This window comes from Capricornis sumatraensis, chromosome 1 (assembly GCF_032405125.1).
Source record: "Capricornis sumatraensis isolate serow.1 chromosome 1, serow.2, whole genome shotgun sequence".
Taxonomy (NCBI): domain Eukaryota; kingdom Metazoa; phylum Chordata; class Mammalia; order Artiodactyla; family Bovidae; genus Capricornis; species Capricornis sumatraensis.
This window is the reverse complement of record NC_091069.1, coordinates 76,376,714-76,395,218: the sequence shown is the minus strand read 5'-3', so window position 1 is coordinate 76,395,218 and position 18,505 is coordinate 76,376,714. Positions and strand designations below refer to the sequence as shown.

Here is an 18,505-nt window from a genome sequence, read left to right as displayed (position 1 = left end):
ATTCACGACAGTGGTTGTTTCTGAGAAGGGTGAGAATGAGGAGGGGAATGGGATGGAAGGTATTTTTTTAAAAGAGGATTCAGTTCAATAAGCTATATTTTATCTCAAAAAATTTTTTTAATAAAGACTCATATAGGGACATCCTAGGTGGTCCAGTGGGTAAGTATTCGCCTACCACGAATTTGATTCCTGGTCTGGGAAGATTACAGATGCATATACTACAACTACTGAGCCACACTCTAGAGCTGGAGGGCTGCAACTTCTGAAGCCTGAGTGCCCAAGAGCCCGTACTCCACAAGAGAAGCCACCTCAATTAGAAGCTTGGGCACTGCAACCAGAGAAAGTCCGAGCACAGCAATGAAAAACCTAGTGTAGCCAAAAAAAAGAAAAAAAAAAAGAATGAATAAAATTTTTCAAAAGACTCATATACTGTATGGTAAATAAGTGTAATTTTTTTTTCCAGTCTTTCATTTGTGTTCTTTGTTTTTAGCACCTCTCTTGCATAGAACTTTCAATTTATTTTGTATAGTCAACCTCCTGATGTTTCTTTAATGACTTCTGGATTTTTTTGGCCTTGCTTATACGAAAAGTACTTTCTTCTTATTCTTCTATGGTTAAACAAAAACACTGAGCTCTTACTAGGAGGACATTATGCTAAGTGAAATAAGCTTGTTACAAAGGACAAATACTATTAAGTATCTAAAATAGTCAAACTCACAGAAGTAGACAGTAGAAGGGCCAGGGGAAAGAGGAAATGGAGAGCTGCTACTCAATGGGTATAAAGTTTCAATTATGAAAGATAAATTAAGTTCTCATAACCTGATATACAATATCTTGCCTATAGTTAACAATACTGTATTATATACTCAAAATTTTGTTTAAAAAGTAGATCTCATGTTATACCTAATTAAAAAATATTTGCACTCTTTAATCATTTGGAATGTATTTCTTGTTACTGTACAAAGTAGGAAATTAACTGAATGTTTTTCCAAAGGAATAATCAATAGTCTCAATATCATTTAGTGAACAGTAAATCGCTTATTGATCTGAAATACCACCAGTATTATAAACAGACACTTGAATTCACAGTGAAGAAAAACTCTACCTCTTCAACAGCATTAACCAGTTTTTATGCGTCTGAAATTAATTACACTGGGAATCACCACATGAACCTGTCATCAACATGGTTTACCTTACACTGCATAGTAAAATTGCTTTTTCCCCCCAACCAGTCACAGCCAAAACAGGAAAAAAAAAAAAATTAAGTCAATCAGTAAGAAGTAAAGCATAATTTTATTTGCATGTTCTTTTTAACTAAGTATTCTAAAAAAAAGAAAAAATTAATTTCTGTTTAAGGAATTACAGAAAAGTTTATCATATCAATAGACTCAAATCACTAAACTGAAAAATGAACAGAATGAAAATAAAATTCCAGAACAAGAACAGATACCACCATCATTACTGATTGGGAGTGAGGAAATCTGTGTTTTAATTCCAACCTGAACAAATGAATAAACCTCAAGAATTGGCTCTATTGTTGAACTGCCAACATTCTATCATTTCTAATTTGCCATCTCTAAGATTTAATTAAAACACCTAATACTAACAACTGCCACCAAAGAAGTACCTAATCTTTACTGAGATGTTATTTACACCAGTATAGGTCATTAATCTAACTTAAATTCATTTTCTCTAGCTATCTTCTGAGCACACAGAAAAATAACTGAGCAACATTTTTAAGACTTTCAGTCACGTGAAAGTAATTTTTTATGGTCTATTATAGGATATTGAATATAGTTCCCTGTACTATACAGTAGGGCCTGGTTTATCTATTTTATATGGATATACAGTAGTTTATACATGCTAATCTAAAACTAATTTATCTTTCCCACTGTCTTTCCCCTTTGGTAACCATAAATTTGTTTTCTATATATGTGAGTCTGTTTTGTTAGCAAGTTCATATGCGTCATATTTTAGATTTCACATATAAGTGATAACATATGGTATCTTTCTCTCTCTTACTTCACCTAGTATGACAATCTCCAGGTCCATTCACGTTGCTGCAAATGACATTATTTCATTCTTTTTTTTTTTTTAAATGTCTGAGTGCTGTTCCATTGCGTATATATGCCACATCTTCTTTCCCTATTCATCTGAAAATGGTCATTTAGGTTGCCTCTGAGTCTTGGCTATTGCAAACAGTGCTGCTATGAACATCAGGTTGCAGGTGTCTTTCAAATTCGTTTTCCCTGTATATATGTCCACAAGTGGGATTAGTGGATCATATAGCAACTCTACTTTTAGTTTTTTAAGGAACTTCCATACTGTTTTCCATAGTGGCTGTACCAATTTACATTTCTACCAAATGTGTAGGAGGGTTCCCTTTTCTCCACACCCTCTCCAGCTTTTGTTACATATAGATTTTTTTAATAACAACCACTTTGACTGGTGTGAGATGATATTTCATTGTTGTTTTGATCTGCATTTCTCTAATAAATAGCAATATTGAGCATCATTTCATGTGCCTGTTGGCCACCTGTGTATCTCCTTTGGAGAAATGTCTGTTTAGGTCTTCTGCTCATTTTTTGATTTGAGGTGTTGTTGTTATTGAGTTGTATGAGCTGTTGGTATATTTTGTAAATTAAGCCACTGCTGGTTGCATTGTTTGCAAGCATTTTCTCCCAGTCTGTAGGCTGCCTTTTAGTTTTATGGTTTCTTTCACTGTGTAAAAGTTTCTCAGTTTGATTAGGTCCCATTTGTTTACTTTTTTTTTTTGCTTTTATTTCTATTGCCTTGGGAGACTGGCCTAAGAAAACACTGGTACAATTTATGTCAGAAAACATTTTTTGCCCATGTCCTCTGTTTTACTGTGTCATGCCTCATAAAGTCTTTAACCCATTTTGAGTTTATTTTTGTGTATGATGCAAGAGTGTTTTAACTTCACTAATTTTCATGCAGCTGTCTAGTTTTCCCAACAACACTAACTACAGATACTTTCTTCTCCATTGTATATTCTTGCCTCCTTTGTTGAAGGTTAACTGATTGGTAGGTATGTGGGTTTATTTCTGGACTCTCAATTTTGTTCCACTTATCCATATATTTGGTTTTGTGCCAATACCATGCTGTTTGGATTCCTGTAGCTTTGCAGTATTGTCTGATGGCTGGGAGAATTACACATTCAGCTTTGTTCTTTTTCTTCAGGACTGCTTTAGTAATTTTGAGTCAGTTTATGGATCCATATAAATTTTAGAATTATTTGTTCCAGTTCTGTGAAAAAAGCCAAGGGTAATTTGATAGGGATCACATTAAATCTGCAGATTGCTTTGGGTAGTATGGCCATTTTAACAATATTGATTCTTCCAATCCAGAAGCATGGGATATCTTCATTCCTCTGAATCATCCTCAGTTTCCTTTATCAATGTTACCTAGTTCTCAGCATCGAAGTCTTTCACATTTCTTGATCAGGTTTATTCTTAACTTTTTTAAATGCAATTTTAAAAGAGACAGTTTTTTACTTTCCCTGAAAGTAATTCTTAACTTACCACTTAGCTTGCTCCTCTTTAAGATAACATGTTTTCCCAATACATGTTTTTTCCCAACCATTCCAAAACTACTATGATACTATACCATGTGTTTACATGTGCACACATACTTTAGGATGATTCATTCACCTATATACCAAATCACTTTCTGCTTAATTCTTTTGGCTCAACCTTTCTTAGTTACTACTCATTTTTTGGTTATTTCTACAAAGATTGAAGCCCATTTGTTTATTCCTTTTTTCTTAGACTACTCAAAATAATTTGACTTCTATTTTCAGTTTTTTAAGTACTCAACCTTATCACCTTTTAAGAACTCATCCATGAAGTTAATATGCTCAGTCACTTAAATCAGTGATTCTGTGAACAAATTTGAGAGGGAAAATAAATAGAACCATTTAGTAGGTATCTATTTCCAAATGTTTAGCACTATTTTTAAAAGTTGTAGATCCAGACAATATAACTTTTAAAAAGTTCTCCCAACTGCCACAACATCAATATGACTCCTTCATAAAAGAATAAAATGTCTTATTTAAACCTGGCTCTCTTGTTCTTGTTCTCTCTTCAACTACCAAAAGTCACTAGTACAGAAAAATACTTTACATTTATCTGTAATCAGTTCTTCATAAAACCATGCTGATTATTACCTAGAATCTACATTTAATGACTGATTTGCCTTAAACCATATTAGCGTATGTTCATGCTCAGCTGTGTGCAATTCTTTACAGTCCTATGGGCTGCAGCCCACCAGGCTTCTCTGTCCATGGGATTCTCCCAGCAAGAATACTGGAGTGGGTTGCCATTTCCTACCTCAGGATATGTTCGTGATCCAGGGATTGAACCCAAGTTTCCTGTGTCTCCTTGCATTGGCAGTCAGATTCTTTACCACTGAGCCACCTGGGAAGCCATAAACCATATGCTTCCCTGGCGGCTCAGAGGTTAAAGCATCTGCCTGCAATGCAGGAGACCGGGGTTCGATCCCTGGGTCAGTAAGATCCCCTGGAGAAGGAAATGACAACCCACTCCAGTATTCTTGCCTGGAGAATCCCATGGACAGAGGAGCCTGGCGGGTTACAGTCTATGGGGTCACAAAGAGTCAGACATGACTGAGCGACTTCACTTTCACTTTCTAAGGAGATCAGTCCTGGGTGTTCATTGGAGGGACTGATGTTGAAGCTGAAACTCCAATACTTTGGCCACCTGATGCAGACAGCTCACTCATTTGAAAAGACCCTGATGCTGGGAAAGACTGAGGGCAGGAGGAGAAGGGGACAACAGAGGATGAAATGGTTAGATGGCATCACCAACACAATGGACATGGGTTTGGGTGGACTCCAGGAGTTGGTGATGGACAGGGAGGCCTGGCGTGCTGAGGTTCATGCGGTTGCAAAGAGTTGGACACGACTGAGTGACTGAACTGAACTATAAAAACAAAACAAAAAAGCCGAACAGTTCACCTCATTCAATGAAAGTTCTAGTGTATTTTGAGGAAAATGCTTGTTTTCTCCCGGTTTAGGTTTATAAAGGCTATAAGAAATCAGAAGACTAGTCAGGTGAGCGTTGAGATGAGTTAATTCTGAATTTAATTACTAAATTTAAACTTCAAAGGTCAATATTTTTTGAAAGACATTGCCAGGTTTTTATTCATTCCCAAACTCATTAGATTCCACAATCTAAAACTTCTGCGAATATAATATCTTAGAAAGGAAAGGATGTGGTTTTTTAAAAAACTGGCAACGATGAAACGATTTCCCTTAGCAATTTCTGTTTGAACTTAATTAACTGATAGCCATTAATTTCTTCAGCGCTAATACCAGTTTTATGAAAAGAAAATATTCTCCTATATAAAATTATCAAATAGTCATGAACCCATACCACCAGGGTACAAAACAAGCATCCATCTGTTGTGAACAATAATAAATCTTTTATTCACCTAATTATTTAGTTCGTTTGCACACTAAATTTCCATCTTTCATCATTCAGTCAGGCATGCAAATTGAAATTTTATTTTTATGTATTTACTACCACAATCTACTGTTACAGACATCCTGGAAAGACAGAATCATTGGCTCAAACTTCCAAATATCAAATTTTGTTTTAAATTCTGAATTCTGACTTTCTGATCATCAGTTATCCTCATTTCCTATATATGACACAGTTATATAACTATCCTAAAGTTATAACGAATATAAAAACCCAAAATGTCCATAAGTAAGCATTTAAAACACACTTATAGCATTGAAAAATGTAGAGTTTTAAGCTTTTATTCACATTTAAAATGATCCACGTGGGGACTATGTCATCAAACCAAGCAGAACTTCACATCACAATTAGAACTACTAAATTCTTAAACACACACACATACTCCTCCCCCTTCCAGATTCCATACAGTCTTTGAAAAACAAAAAATTACATGAAGAATTAAAAAAATCATCTCACCCCCATTATCCTAAGACATTATTGTTAACATTTTACCAAACAATTTTAGACACTTCACAATATCAAAGTACACGTTCCCAGTATCGCTGTTTATGCATATGTTATCAAATTATGTCTATGATTGGTATGTGACATTTTTCTAGCCCTCTAAAACCAGACAACTTTACAGACTCAGATTAAATTCACTACCTCCATATCTCCCAGCTCAGTTTTTCAGCATTAAAGACTTCAGCTAATAGGTTCTCAAACCAAATAACTCAGAAACAGAGAACAGGTTCCCGGTGAGAAACAGCAATAGAGATACTGAGAGAGAATCAGAAAAATCCAACAAAGCATCCTGAGAGTTACAACTACTAGGTATGTGGGATTACAGATGCTATGAAAAACCTGAAAGTGTTGTTTATTTCTGCAATTGAGCTTAAATTCTAGCAACACGATCTAACTTTAACCTATTCTCAGTTTCTGGATGTAAGGGCAAAACAATGAATGTAATGAAGAAGGACAAATACCATGAAAACAAGATGAATGACTCCAATTCTGAGTAGTTTCCTTTACTTGGTACATGTTTCTTTCTCAGTTACATCAAAGCGCCACAGCTTGGCTTAATATTTAGGTTGCAGTAACTTTCTAAGTGTGGCACAAAGGTAATTCAATGAATAACTGAAGGGTAAAACATACAGTCAAGAGTAGGGAGTCATAACAAAACTTTATCTTAATAGCACTGAAATGAAAAATCCACTAAGAGACTTTGGTCTTGCAAACTGTCTAATGATAAAGTTACAAATGAAATGCCAGATACACACAAACACTCATTCTTTAAAAATATATACCAGAAGACAATGAAAACAGTATCAACCCACTTATTTACAAGACATCTTGATCTGAAATGCTATTTATATTCAGTCTCTAGAACACTACCACCACCCAAATTTAGATCTTGCTGATTTATATTGGTAACGCAAATGATACAGGAAGGGTTTCAGAGCATTTCAAAAGTCAACTTATTTAAAATCTCCTAATTAAAAAAAAAAAACTACTGCAAAAATGAGAAACCACTGCAGAAAATAGTAAAAGAAAGCCACTTTGAAAAGCTCCTATCCCTACCAAATTTAACAAGCTACAATTACTGAATGTGGCTATATGTTAAAATAATAAGATAAAACAGAAAGGAAGGTGACCATTTTCACACTGCTTGTTGCAGACAAGAAAGAACAACTGTTAGTACTAACGCCGGACTGTTAAGTTCCGAAAGAGCAGATATGAAATAACGAAATCTCTTACTCCTCTGGTATCTAAGGCTACTGTATCATCAGTTTCAAGCAAGTAGTTCCTTAAGAACAGAGGCCATCTGTCATTCTCAGGGGATACTTGTATCATAAAGTGTACAAGCTTATAAATCACTAGCACTTCAGCACAAGCTTTCACTTGATGATGAACTTATCAATGATGCTGGCAGAGGCACTTTTACACCTTCTTCCTATGTGAAAGGAATGAAGAGATCTGGTCAAGGACTGAAAATACAATTCTGAAAGCAAAATGTGCCATGATTTTTCTGTGAAAGTTTTATAATTTAAAAATAAGTTGAATGTAAGATAACAAAGGATGACAAAATACACAAAAAAAGAAATAAAATGAAATAACTGACCAAGCAATATCAAAATATTTTCACAGGAGTTAAAACGACAAGTTTAAAAAAGTAGTTAGAAACAATGTGAACTACTAACAGTAGTTAGAAAAAGTAGTTACAAACTGAAATGGAGAATCAAAAATATTTATGGCAGTAGTAAAGAGAAACAACAGTTTTTGGAATGAAGACTCAGAATCACATATTAAGCTCCATGTTAGTTTTAAAAATTCTTAAATATAAAAAACAAGATTTCCCCTCTCCTCAAAATAACCTAACCTATGATCTTTGGCGGAAAAATTTATGCTTTTGAACTATGATGCTGGAGAAGACTCTGGCAAGTCCCTTGGAGAGCAAGGAGATCAAACCAGTCAATCTTAAAGGAATATTCACTAAAAGGAATGACACTGAAGCGCCAACACTCTGGCCACCTGATGGAAGATCCAACTCTTTGGAAAAGAGTTGCTGTTGCTGGTAAAGAGTGAGCGAAGGAGCAGCGGGCAACAGAGGATGAGATGGTTGGATGGCATTACCAACTCAATGGACATGAACCTGATCAAACTTCAGGAGACAGTGAAGGAGTCTCAAAGAGATGGATATGACTTAGCGACGAAACAACAATGATCTCTGGGGAAAACTTCAGCATATTAAGTTGATGGGTAAGCTTCCTAACATTGGACTGTTAAAGGAAGTGTGTGTGTTAGTTGCTCAGCCATGTCCAACTCTTCTGACTCCATGGACTGTAGCTCACCAGGCTCCTCTGTCCATGGGATTCTCCAGGCAAGAATGGAGTGGGTTGCCATTGCTTTCTCTATGTTAAAGGATACACAAGTGAAAATATCTAAAGATTTAAGAAAAACAGTAGTATCTGAAATAAACTGTTGTAACAACATAAGGGGCCATATCCATATTTGTCTTAAAGCTGTTTTATCTTCCATTTCTTATAAAGTAAATAGAAGTTTTGCCCATCTAGGATGTTGGTAATATTTTATTTCTTGATCTAGGCATTACTGATAACACAGACATGTTCATTTTGCAAAAAGGCAACAAGCTGCATCAGTGATTTCTGTGTACTTGTATACTTTCACCAAAACTTTAAGTTAAAAAGAAGTTCATAAAAATTATTTCTACAACTTGAATTGTAGAATTTCTAATTGTATTTCTACAACTTAATTGTAATACTTAAACTGTATGTCTACAATTTAAATGTAGTTATATTTATATATAGTACATACACATACAGATTATATAAAGTTATATATTCATATCCATATGCAAGTTGCTCAGTTCAGTTGCTCAGTCATGTCCGACTCTTTGTGACCCCATGGACTGTAGCCCACCAGGCTCCTCTGTTCATGTACAGACAGTTTCTAATCCAAATCACCGCTGCTAATGTAAATGACTTACACATATTGTCATTTGTACCTGCTCAAATTCTTTCTCTTTTCTCCAACTCAAAATTATTTTTGGGGGGAAAAAAATAAAACTTCAGAAAAAGCTAAGGTTCAGAAGTACTTCATCAGGGAAAATAAACATGTAACGTAAGCGATTCTTGAAAAAAAAAACTTCCAGTCTCCCTCTCCTCTGATGTGCTCATTTTGCCTGTGAGAGAGCACTCCTTCCTACAAAGTCTTTCTCCAAATTGCTTATTTCTCCTATCAATTTTACTGGGCTTAAAGTATCAAAATTTGACCAAATAATCAGTTTCTTCAAATTGCAAATCCATTTCAAAGGATTAAAAAGATATCAGTCACTCACACACAACCTTTCTGGGGCTTCCCAAGTGGCACAGTGGTAAAGAATCCACCTGCCAATGCAACACACACAGGTTCGATCCTGGGGTTGGGAGACCCCCTTAAAGAGGAAATGGCAACCCACTCCAGTATTCTTGCTTGGAAAATTCCATGGACAGAAGGGCCTGGTGGGCTACAGTCCATGGAGTCACAAACAGTCAGACATGTCTAAGGACACATACACACACAACTTTTTAAAAATTGAGGCACAGTGGATGTACAACTATTATGTAAGTTTCAGGTGTGTTATATAAGTTTCAGTGTATGACACAGTGATTCAAAGTTGTGTGTCCACTTCTAACTAATAACTGTAAGAAAGTTCTTCTATATAAAGAAGAAAAATGAGCAATTCCACAATTTCTTTTATCATACAGTTTGCCAGAAATACTAAATTCCAACATATACTGTCTTCACCTATTCTCATTTATTTAAACACGTCTTTTTTGATCTTGTCTACCACAATATAAACTTGAATGACTCCCACTTGCCATTGTTAAATTCTACTCACTTCTTATTTTATTTTCTTTTAAAAAAAATGTAGATCAATTACTAGTAACATACGCTGCCACCAGGGAAGCCCATACACACACACACACACCCCCCCCCCCCAACCAATCCTCAAGCTACAATAGGTGACTATGTCTTTCCTTTCCCCCACTTGCTTACTGCTAAGTGTTAAGAGCCTCATAAGGCCCTGTGTTCTTACACATACATACATATGTATACACACACACACAATTATATAGTATGGATGCAAGATACAAAATCAATACTTGAGTGCAAAAAGAGTTCTCTTATCTAAACTCAAGTAAAGTCAGCAAAGGCTAAACTGATTCAAGTCAGCCAGCAACACATCGTACTAAAGAAACCAACACCAAAGGCTGAATTCACATAGCTCCTCACAAACTTTCAGCAGTCAAAGATTGATACAACCCAATTCAACCATCCGGAGAAGGCAATGGCACCCCACTCCAGTACTCCTGCCTGGGAAATCCCATGGGCGGAGGAGCCTGGTAGGCTGCAGTCCATGGGGTCATGAAGAGTCGGACACGACTGAGCGACTTCACTTTCACCTTTCACTTTCATGCATTGGAGAAGGAAATGGCAACCCACTCCAGTGTTCTTGCCTGGAGAATCCCAGGGACAGGGGAGCCTGGTGGGCTACCGTCTATGGGGTTGAACAGAGTTGGACACGACTAAAGTGACTTAGCAGCAGCAGTAACTCAACCATCTGAGGATTGGAATGTACACTACAAGAAAGCTAGATTACCACCATTAACATAAAAATAATTTTAAAGCAGTTTCTTACCCCATTTCTACTACTCAAATTATTTCTAAACTTTGAGAAAAGTTGCCTTTCCTCACAGAAAAGATGAATGGCACCTCATCTCTAATGAGATGTGAAAGTATACATTAAAAAAAAATTTTTTTTGGCCACACAGTGCATGCAGCATGCAGAACTTCCCTGATCGGGGACTGAACCTATGCCTCCTACATTGAAAGTACAGAGTTTTAACCACTGGGCCACCAGGGAAGTCCCATTAATGTTTTAAGGTTTAGCCTCCAGTTGACAGTGTTTAATAATGTTTTCTCCTCTGTTGAACACAGTCATACCATTTTCCATTTGCTAGAAAAGCAGAACATTTGATAATTGGATTTTTAGAACCTGAGAGAATAAGCAACCAACTTACATGATATAAGTTTGCTTTTAACTATACTATCTTACTTGCGCATCTTTTAAAATAAAAAAATACACAACATATTCATTTTCAAAGTAAATATTTTCAATATTTGCCTTCAATTAAAATAAATTACATAAAGGAAGTTAGTTGGTTTCATTTCTCTATTTTCTAAGGATTAAGTTCAAGCACATATATTAACCAAACTTATATAAAAACCTCAAGCTATGCATGTAAAGACATCAAGTTATGCATGTAAGGACACCAAATTATGGTGAGAAAAGAGTACTTAGTCTACAAATCTGCCAAAATTCCTACTGAAGGCTAATTTAACTCACATTTTTTTCCTTTCTGAAATAGTCCAGTCTATAACTATGAGCTAAAAAATGACTTAATACCCTTTATTCATAACTTATGAGTAATTCAAGGGAAATCTAACCTTCTTTGTACAATGACTGCTTAGTGATCTCATCAACAAACTGGAAAAACATGCAGGCCAATCACTGCAATCTCATCTGGAAACATGAGGTAAAATTATGATCAGAAAGCTACTTAGAAATGTGAAACCAAATCTATCACTGGCATCGTACTACTGTATCAGCCTTCGATCAGATAGGTAGGATAGGACAGGAGACCGATGTGCTGCAAGTGTTAGGAGATTCTTTTCTCTGGAGGTGATGAAGATACTCAGTCAAATGTATTTCAGTATCTCCTTTTGATGGAGACTAGGATATATAAATCATTTTTGAAATTCTCTGCTACTTACTAAGTATGATCACTGCTGTGTCACAGTCATCGTACAGAATTGCTAAGAGGGATAGTATATAAGAAGAGTATCTGGCACAGACTCTAGTACTTAAGAAACAGTCATGTTTATTACTCCAAATACCCATTTCTTCTGTTATTCTTTTTTCAAAGAATATTTCAACTCATTAGGTATAAGATTGCTAATCTACAATTCCAAGTCAGTCTCTCTGAGGTTACGCCGCGTCACCTGGGCTGCATTTCGGGATATGTCAGAAACTCTCTGGTGACTCATACACACTTTATTTCTTCGGTTTAGGTTTATAAGTGGCTGCTGCTGTGCCATACTATTATTTTTAGTATTTAAAAGAGCTGCTATTTATTGAGCATCTACTATACACTAGGTACTTCACTATCTCATATCTTTAAATTACTGTCAGACAAGTGTTACCATCCCAATTTTAAAGATAACAGAGTAAGGCTCAGAGTGGTTACACTTCTTGCCCCATGTCACACACACAGCTCATTAGTGGTGTGGCTAAGTTTAGCACCTACCTCTAGTTAGCTCTAACTCTGAGCTCTTCCCAACATACTATCTCCAATCGTCTCATCCCTTATATTTTACGCCTTTATAAATTTGCTTTCAGAGGATAACAACTACAATTTGGGCGTACTCTGCTTACAACCTCACATAACCAGTTTTCTGGAAGACAAGAATGCACTTTCAATGACTGATAAACTTGAGAAATGGAAGGTCTAAAACAGAATAACCCTTCAGAGACCAATGGGACAAGATAAAGACACAAAACACGAGTAACTTGTTAGGAATAAAAAAGAGAACAGTTAAGACAGTAAGAAACCTCAAGGTGAAATAACTTATTATTATAAATTACTTCCAAAATTAAAACAAACAGAGGAAAAGACAGAAAATACTCACTAGCTTTGAATTCTGCCAAATTTAAGTTCAGGGATTCTCACTAACAGGTCAGATCTACTGATCATTCTTGCCTTACCTGATAGGTCTTCAAGCTGGTTAGCCTTTCCTTGGGTTTGCCAGAATTTCCAGTTTAAAAAAAAAAAAAAAAAAAAAAGGCAAGCAGTATAGGGACAGGCCTTAGGCCTTACCAGCAGAACTCTAACTTCAGTATTGTCACTATTGCATTTCTATTCCTCAAATAATTTTTAAGTGTTGAGAAAACAGCACTGTACCCCCCTCCCACCCGCCACCACACACACTAAGTGGCATTCCTCTTACGGATGTAAATATTTCGAAGGGTTAGCCACAAGATGGAAGAGCAGTGACTCATGGTACTTAATTCCTAAAAGAGGAAAAATCAGATTCCTTGTCCAGAATTCTTCTATCTGGAAAGATTGCAGAAATTCCTTATTCTGTAAGTAGTAGGGAGAACCGAAAGGTAAAATATAATGGGCTCTGACAACTCCACAGAAAAGTATAACTAGGACGCATGACTAGAACACTAAAGAGCTTCCTGACTGCTCCACAGAATATGCAGCCACTAAGGAATATTTTATGTAATACTATATATACACCAAATTATTTTAAAAGCTCACGTAAAAGAAAAAAAAGGCAACAACTATAAATCCAGGATCATAGGTGAGATTTTAATCTCACAAATAGGAAATTATACAGAGACTGATTACATTTTTACTCTATATGATTATTTCAGACTAGAAATAGCAAAATCCATTAATATACTGTTATAATTCATTAAATTCTTGAACTATATATAACCCAGTTAAAATTTCAACATTTCAGCTTTATGAATTTGCCAATAACTAGGAAATTACACTTATTTTTCAAAACTTTCATATCAAGATTTTCAGAAGTCAAAATCCATCTTTTATTAAAACATAATAAATGAGAAACTAGTAACATAGTAATCAATAGGTTGATTCCAGGTAGGAAAATTTGGGAGCTGAAGGCAGTTGTAGGAAAGAGACTTTTGAATTTTAAATCATGTGCATTTAATACCTAATCAAAGTAATCAATTTCAACTAAAACCTAAAAATGCTCAGAATACATAGCACGTCTGCAGATGTGTAAGCGTTCCTCAGATGTATTTCTAAAACAAGACTGCCTAACAGATTTCATGATAAATTCAGCAGAACAAGTTGCAAAAACTCATTCAGGATTTTAAAAGAAAATATATAAAATCCAACCCCACATACTTTCAGTTTCACTGAAGCTGGACTATATTATCAAAGGATTCCCATGTGGAACACAAATTATTTTCTACTAGCTAAAAGTGGTATGTGAAATCCTAAACCCAAGATTTAAAATAAAAGCCTAAAAATGCTAATGATTTGTATTCCATCTTTAGACAGCAGACCGTTTCAGATAACATGCGAGAAGACAGCATTCCATGGAACACCCAGGCTGATTATTTCCCATTTGGGGTGTAAGCAAATCTGCCTTTAAAAAGTCCTCATAAGATTTCACTCCATATGGTTTGTTTCTCTCTTTTTCAAACACTGGCCATTACAACACTCAAACATATATACATTTTAAAAGGAGGTATCAAGGAAATTTTTAAGACTGACTAACCTGTGGGCAAAGAAGCAACTAAAAACCAGTTCCGACAGAATTTTTGCTTGAAAAAAATACTTTCCTATAACTTACTACCACTCAGAAGCCTAAAGTCCACTCTTTACATGAAATAAGTGATTTTATATACAGATTGAGTTAACTTGTCTTAAAACAGTGAGTCTCACTTCAGTTCCCTACTCTGAAAGCTCTCTGATCCACTATTATGTAACTCTATCCAAAATTCTAATGCAAGAGTTACATATCTATTAAAAGTTTGCAAAAACTAAAACGGGCCTATGCATAAGCTTAGCTGTAGGTTCCTTAATTACCTTGTTCAAAATTATGAAACCCGGTACATTTTCAAACCAACACCAACCAAACCTTTCCTATCCTAACCAGAAATAGTGACACTTTGCATACTTTGTAAAACTGTTAAGAGTATTCTTCTTGGCTAGCTTCTGATCATTATGCAAACTGTACATTTAAAATTAATAAAAAATGCCAATTTTCAAAGAATTACTATTTTTTACATAACACTAGCAAACTTTTTCTAATTTTAGTCTTTTAATTCATCTTAAGGCCATTTATTTGCCCTCCAAAAAGACCCATAGCATTTTCCCTGAAGGCTAATCAGCACTTCTTTTCCTCTCTGTGCCAACATAGAACAGTTTCTACTAGCAGCAGCAAAGCAACAACAATTCTACAGTGAATCTGATTTACCATTTGGTTGGGTACATACTGAAATTCTGATTCATGAACATCTTAGTCAGTTTATGGATATCAATGAAAAGAAAAATGACACTCTGGCATGTGACCAAGTCACTCTTACTTCAAAAGGAAATAGACTTCAGTAGCTAATAATTTTAAACAAATTAAGAAAAGTGATCAAATATAAGTACCTCAACTAAGTTGAAAATACACACAAATGAAAAGACAGAATTAACATTTAAAAATACACAATCAGACTAAGTTTGGCTGAAAGAGTCTGATTCACTGTTAATGTAATTAACAAATCAGTACATCTTGAAAAAGCTTACTTCTAGCAATAGAATCCTTATTACCCTAGAATTTCAACCCAATGCCATTGCTTTAAAAAAAAAAAAATTAGTCAACTGTATTACATATAGTGTCAATTCTGAGACTTGACTATTATTTGAATGAAACACAGGAGAACCCTGATATGCAAATACAAAAGGAAATGATGAAACTGTACTTTTAATTAACAAAAAAACCCTGTAAATGTATCAAAGAAGTATTAAAACACATTTACCAGTAATGTAGCACAAGACCTCTAACTGGCTTGAAAGATCACATTCTTTCAAGCAACGTATAGCTTTCACAAGGACTTCTGTAACAGTAACCAGTGAAAACCGTTTAAACTATTTTTCAATTATCATCTCCCTCTTTCATTTGTTCGGTATTTTGATCACGCACAACAAAGAAACAATTTTTAAGGAAAGAATGTATAATTTTCAAAAGGCATTTAATCTTAATTCCCTCAGCCAAAGGAGGTGTGACAACCAACGCACGTAAAATTAACCTTAATCCGCCAACGAAAACACGCAAAATGTCTCCTAACAATTCCCCTCCTCCTTAAAACAACAACCGTACACATAAATATGGTATTGACCTCCACCTCCACTGAGAGTAGCTGATTAATAAACAGAATAGTTAAATTTGGAGATCAAGGTGCAACACCCCATCTCCGAAACCTCCCCAAATAACATCATCAAAGTAGAACTGAACATTAATTTTGCTAAAGCAAGAATCCAACCCCCGGGAGCCTCAGCCCTTAGACAATGGTGGTTACCAGACAGAGCTGCACAGTTGGGTCCAAATGACACATTTCACTAGGCCCTGGACACAACACACACAGGCACAAACACACGCACTCTCTCCCACAAGGGGCCAGTTCCAAGGAAGGGGCGTTCAAAATCCCACTGGGAGACGGAGGGGCAGCATGGTGGCGTGGGGGTATGCTAGGGGAGGACAAGCGAGAGGGGAGTCGATAGAGCGGAAGGGTAACTGCACCTCACGCGAGGGAGGGGGCTGGAAATGGCCGATGGATTCTATATTTATTTATTTAAAGATCTTAATTTAACGGGTCCTTCCCAGGGGTTCTGTAACTAAAGCCAAACTGCGCAGCAAACATTATGAGGTTGGGAGAAGAGTCGCCGCTCCCCCTACCCCGTGACTGGGGTGGGGGGGGGCGGGGGAAACAAGTTCCCCGGCCAACACCACCGACCACTCCAACTCCCCCTCTCCCCTCCTCCACAGGAAGGGGGAGGCTAACAGAGAAAAGGGGGAAAAACAAGTTCCCCAGCCAGCCCTAACCACCCGATCACTCCCAGTTGTCCCCCCATCTTCCATTAGAAACAGGAGACCAAACCGTGGAAGGCAGCCGAAAAAGGAGAGATCCCACCCTTCGCCTTCCCCCCACCCACCAACATACTCCTGCGGGGTCCGTAAGCGAGCTCGAAAAACAGAGGGATGGGTCGGGGGGAGAGGGTGTCGAGCCCCCGAAACCAAACAAAGCGCGGCCTGAGCTAAGAGCCCAGGCGAGTCGGGAAGCCGCGGCTTTTCCTGCCGGCCGGGGCCCGGGCTGAGCTGACACTGCGGCACCGGGGGACCCGCCTCCGCTCTGTCTCCCTTCTCCCACCCCCCAGGCGCACAAGCCGCCCCCGCCCGCCCCGGCCTCCCTCCCCGCGGGTCCCGCCGGCCGGGCGCCCGAGCCGGCGGGCGGCGGGGAAGGAGCGCGGCCTTACCCCGCTCGCCGGCGTTGTTCCGCTCCTGGGGCAGCGGCGGAGGCGGCGGTGGCGGCGGCGGAGGCTGTTGCTGCTGCTGCTGCGGCGGCGGCGGAGGCTGCTGCTGCGGCGGCTGCTGCTGGGGCGGCTGCGGCGGCGGCTGCTGCGGGGGCTGCTGCTGCTGTTGCTGCACCGGGCGCGGCCGCGACACTCGCCTGGGTCTCCGGTTGGCGGCTCGGACGGAGTTCATTTGCCGGGCTGAGGTGGCGGCGTTGGCGGAGGGACACACACACACACACACACACACACACACACACACACGCACACGCACCGCGAGCTCCGGGGCGGGAGAAGGGGGTGGGGAGAGGGGGGAGGAAGGAAAGGGAGCGAGGGGAAGGGGAGATGGTAAGGGCGGAGGGGCGAGCGGGACCCCGAGTCAAGAGAAAGGCCCGCGGAGACAGACAGAGACCGAGCGAGGCCAGGCGGGCGGGCCTGACGCACGGGCAAGGCCGAGGCCGCCGGGCGGGGCGGCCGCGAGGGACGGAGACAGAAAGACGGGCAGAGCGAGAGAAAGAAAGAAAGGGCGTCCGCCCGCCTGGGGATCCTGAGGCGAAGCGCGGCGTCGGCGGCTGAGGACACAGACCCTGGTCCCGCCGACTCCCGAGCGGCGTCTCCGGCGGCGGGGGGAGTGGGCGGGCGGGTGAGGAAGGGAGAAGGAGGAGAAGAGAGGGAGAGAAGGGAGGGAGGGAGCAGGGGGCGCCCGGCTCTTTTTTTTTTTTTTTCTCTTCCTCCCCCAGACACCCCCTGAAAGAGATTTCTGAGAGGAATTTTTTCTCTCTTTCTTCGGCCTCTTCTCTCTCCTCCCCCCCTTCTCTCCTCGGCGAAGGGGAAATGAGTGTGAAGGGAGGAGATAGGGGGAAAAAGAGGCGTCGTCGTTCCTCCTCCTTAAAGGAGCCTTTCCTCCTCCTCCTCCTCAGCCCCGTCGCCGCTGCTTCTGCTGCTGCTCCGTGGCAGGAGGAGCCATTGACACCGCCGGAGCCACCACTCGCCCAGTCGGTCCCTCCCCGCCGCGGGGCTGGCCAGGGGCGCGGGGGAGGGCCGTGGAGCGGCGGGGGGAGGGGCAAATGGGCGGGGAAGAAGAGGGGCGGGGATTCCGGCCAAGGAGCCAACGGGAGGCGCTCATACAACCTTTGGGCCAATGGGACCTCTGCTCTTATCGCCAAGTCCCTTCCTTCAACGCCCTGTTTCCTCTCTCGGGTTTCCTCCCTCCCCCGCTAAGGAGGTGGGGGAAGGAGGAGAGGGGGAGTGTGGTGGGGCGGGTGATAATGGGGAGGTATCAGGGCATATAATAGAGCGGGGGGTGGATGAAGAGAGCGCTAGTGCGTAGCGACGATT

General features: G+C 39.2%; 1 protein-coding gene across 1 annotated transcript in view; it reads right to left on the bottom strand.

The window, feature by feature from the left end:
• The window catches only part of FBXO11 (F-box protein 11), a 110,374-nt gene extending 93,146 nt beyond the window's left edge, over window positions 1-17,228 (bottom strand). The window contains exon 1 of the mRNA XM_068988267.1: window positions 17,132-17,228. The gene's annotated coding sequence lies outside the window, so the exon portion shown is untranslated. The remainder of the gene's footprint in view (window positions 1-17,131) is intronic.
• Between the last annotated feature and the right edge of the window lie 1,277 nt (window positions 17,229-18,505).